Genomic DNA, 4,353 nt, shown 5'->3' with positions numbered 1-4,353 from the left:
CAAACCGTTTTATGGGGAATTGTACAAGGGTGATGGCAACATGCTTGAGCAGTTTCAGCCAATTCCGGTGCACGGTTTCCAAGAAATCAGCCTCCATCGCCATCAGCCATTTTTGCGTTTTCTCCATATCCGTGCATCCATTTTAAAACCTGTTTCATGGGGAGATGCACATGGGTGATAGTAGCCTACCCAGCAGTTTCAGCCGATTCCGATGCACGGTTTCCGAGAAATCGATCTCTGAAATCTTCAGCCATTTTCCATTTTTCTCGAAATTCGTGCATCCATTGATCACGATTTTGCTATGGGAGGTGCATCATGATGATAGAAACATGCTCAGCAAGTTTCAGATCAATCCGCTTTACCGTTTGGGAGAAATGGCGAAAACAAGTTCTAGTTCTGTGACATTGCAGCAGCAGCAGCTTGAAGGTGCAGATTTGAACGTGGAAACAAATGCATGCAGCTTAGATCTGGTCAGAGGACACCTGCACAAGGAAAAGCAATAAAAAATCATCAGCCAAGCCCTCATGCAACCAAAGGATCCAAGCATGCATCAGCAAAAATCTTCACAAGCAGCCGTTTGACTTCAGGTACGTGACTAAACCTTGTTCATCTATTGCATGAATCTAGTCTAAGCATTGCATGAACGAATGGAATGGTGAAATTAAGCCATGAATGTAGCAAGACACCCGGTTCTCTAGCACTCACGAGAAAATCACGCAGCATGCGTGGATAGTCATTCACGTGGAAGATGAGAAACACAGGCAATGGAAGATTTGTTGAACTTCAGTGCACAGGGCATCAATTGATTAACAAATAGAAGAAGACATGAAGTTCATGATAGCACAGCAGTTCATATGGGCCAGCACACGTTTTTGCCACCTCACTCCACCAAAAATCACGCAGAATTAATGAGCGCTCAGCCGAAACTCATAGACTGCTGTTAACTTGCACTTGCATCATGTTCAACTGAAGTATACATCCTCTGCTTCCTCAAAATGATTAACCTATCATCCTTCGCTGATTGTTTTGGCCTGTTCAAAATTCTCCAGCATACCAAGATTGTGCAGAGGCGCAAAGACATCCTATGGAATCCGGCTAGCATTCTACAGGAAGACGTTTTACAGGAAAATACAGCAGAGTCTTCCAGGGCAGAGTAAGCTGCTTGGTTTTCAGGCGGAACTGGGGTGGAGCTCTCTGATGAGATTTGTGTTTGCACTCGCTTCTCATACACCTCAATCTCAATCTGAAGCTGTTGCCAATAGGAACTGATCTCTCTTTCATCTCTCAGCTCGAGGAGGCTAAAAAGATCACCAAGTTGCAGAGTTGGGGGAGGCTTATAATAACGAGACATCCACATCTGTTTTGGGTCCATCTGAGTCCTACACAGTATAGACAAGTACCCAGATGATGCTCAGGTCTGGAAACCAATTGGGTCTTTCGAATATTGATCAGATCTGATTTTTCAAGCCCTCTTCAGCTATGGCCGAAACACAAACATGGATGAGGCGGGGCAGTAATCCAAAGCTTGAACAAGAAGTTATTGACATACCTCCAACTCCAACAGGAGAAGGAAAATATGGTGCATTTCCTGTGTCCCAGACTATTACAACAGCTCTCATTATTGCAGCTTGGTACTCTTCCAATATTGGTGTGCTATTGCTTAACAAATGCCTACTTAGTTTTTTGGATGCAGATACCCAATATTCCTCACAATGTTGCACATGTGTGCCTGTTCATTTTATGGTTTTCTGGCAATTTCATGGTTAGAGATTGTACCAATGCAGTTCATCGTCTCCAGGAGACAGTTTCTTGAGATATTGGCACCGAGCTTCATTTTCTCCTTCTCGGTTGTTTGTGGCAATATTTCTCTGCGCTATTTGCCAGTCTCCTTCAATCAAGCTATTGGGGCAACAACTCCCTTCTTCACAGCAATATTTTGCATTTATAATAACATGTAAGAGGGAGTCTTCTGTGGTTTATATGGCCTTGGTGCCTGTGGTATTTGGCATTGTTATTGCAAACAACAGTGAGCCATTATTCCACCTTTTTGGCTTCTTGGTTTGCTTAGGATCAACTGCTGCCAGAGCATTGAAATCAGTTGTTCAGGGGCTCCTGCTTACCTCTGAGGCAGAGAAGCTTCACTCTATGCATTTGCTCATGTACATGGCACCAATTGCTGCGCTGTTATTGCTTCCTGTTACTCTTTTTGTGGAGGGTAATGTATTAGCTATTGCTATTGAAAAAGCCAGAGAAAACACCTTTATCATATTCCTGTTGCTTGGAAACATGACCATGGCTTATCTTGTGAATTTTACCAACTTCCTTGTTACAAAACATACGAGTGACCTCACGTTGCAGGTTTTAGGAAATGCCAAGGCCACCATTTCTTCCATATGATTGCATATACTTGCACACTCATAACAAGGCTGAGAATTCACTAGGAAAAGCAGCAGGCAGCAGAAAGTTAGCAGATTGTTTCTACAGGAAGACAGAGAACTGTTTCTACAGGAAGTTTGGAGAAAGGGCAACAGAAGGAGAAATCGGCTGAGATTTTAGCCAAGGAGGCCACCAGGGCCGTCAAAGATGAGGAGAGAGATTGGTTGCTCAGAGGATGAGCAACACTTTCAGTAGGGGGGTGATGATGAGCCCCAAAAATGGACAATTATTTGGGCTCATTCAACCTCCTAATTTGACTTAATCCACCATTCTCATTAGTTTATTGCATGTTTTTGATTATATTTATGTTAATAGAGTGAATTTGGTTAGTCATTATGCCAACAAGTCTAATGGGTGCTTTGTGTAGCCTTTTTGGTCAACTTGGAGACAAAATTGAAGGTCTTAATGAGCACTTGGCAGCCAAATTCGTGGGAGAACAAGCTAGAGGATTTGTAGGAAGGTGTCCCCTTCATTTATGGGCCCTTACCTCGAATTCTTCACCATCAGCTCGGAGTTCAAGGGCCACCGAATCAATCAGCACAAGGGCAACCAGGCAAGTCAAGTAGGACTGCTGTTAACTACAAGTCTTGGGCAGCCGAGTCCCTAAATTTTAGGAGGACTGTTGGGTCCTCAAATTGTATAAACAAGAAGGCTTAGGGCCTCATTTTGGTTAGCCAGTGGATGTTAGCTAGTTAGCCAGTAGATAGTTAGCTTGTGGTTAGTCATTTTGTAGCCAATAGTTAGCTAGTTTATAGTTCGATTTGGATGCAATAGATTAGCTTTGCTTTCAGCTCATTTGCAAGTTCTTCTTGTGGACAGTTTTGATGTAACTTTTCATTTCTTGATCAATAAAGATGAATCCAGCTTTGCACCAGCTCAAAATCTCTCTTGGGAGGCTGTAGCTCTTGGGGTTGGGCCCATCCCAAGCGCCCAGTACTTCTTTCGTTTATCTTGATGTGTTTGCTGCGTTCCTAAAATAAAATCTGCTATTTAGATTTAGATCTTGCTTCGTTATTTAGATTTCTTTTGATGGTTAAAGCAGCTTTTTATGTTTAGAATATATTGGTAGGATAATAACAGGAAGAAGTCCAAAAAAGGGTCAGCAAATGCTTTTGGTTTCACCTCTTTGTTATTGGATCAGGGGCTGGAGTTGAAGTAACCATGCTGTCCCAAACAAAAACACTTTCTTTGCTTCACCATGCAATCATTAGTGTTTGAATCTCGTTCGTAGAACTTGATATCAGTTTGGATGCATGCTTAGGTTTGTGATCACTTAGTTTCATAGTTGTTTCGCATGGTTTCACTGCAAATAAACTTCTGTTCATTTCCTTTTGCTGTTAGGTCAGATTAGAGTGAAGTAACTAGGTCATAGGTTTTATAACTAGATCTTTGTTTTCTTGCATGTCTTTGTTTGGTCAGTTTGAAAAACCACTTGCAGAGTACCTGTTATCCTTCCTTACCTGCCCATACTCCATCCAACCTACCTGCTTCGCCCTTCACTTATAACCCTTACCTTACATTTGCCTCATCCGCTTACTTTGCCATGATTCTCATCTTCTTGTGCAACATCGCTTCATCCATCCTTGAACAAATCCAATTGCTCCTTAGCCTCATCCACCAAGCCCTAGACCTCTTCACACCCCTATTTCACCTCCATACTCATTCCTCCATATTTTTCCCTCCATCCAGTCTCCAAGATCCTCTTTTCAGAACATCCTGTAGAAATCTCTGAACATCCTGTAGAACCCCTGCAGACTTCCTATAGAAGCTCATAAACACGGTTTCTTGGCAGCCAAACTTTGTGAGACTCTCTGGAAGGGTGTTAGGGACCCCTTAGACCCTCTCTGAAGCTTCCCAACCTTTCCCAAACATTTCTCCTCCTTGATCCACCTCTGCACAGTAAAAAATAGTTAGAAG

At 42.6% G+C, this 4,353-nt stretch overlaps 1 pseudogene; it reads left to right on the top strand.

Moving 5' to 3' along the window:
- Window positions 1-1,479: 1,479 nt before the first annotated feature.
- Window positions 1,480-2,397, top strand: LOC149205143 (putative sugar phosphate/phosphate translocator At1g12500 pseudogene; annotated as a pseudogene).
- Window positions 2,398-4,353: the final 1,956 nt, after the last annotated feature.

The sequence above is a fragment of the Pinus tabuliformis genome, chromosome 1_2, assembly GCF_031772625.1.
Source record: "Pinus tabuliformis cultivar Carrire ecotype Pingquan chromosome 1_2, CPIR1, whole genome shotgun sequence".
Classification (NCBI taxonomy): domain Eukaryota; kingdom Viridiplantae; phylum Streptophyta; class Pinopsida; order Pinales; family Pinaceae; genus Pinus; species Pinus tabuliformis.
This window is presented reverse-complemented; position numbering and strand designations above follow the sequence as displayed.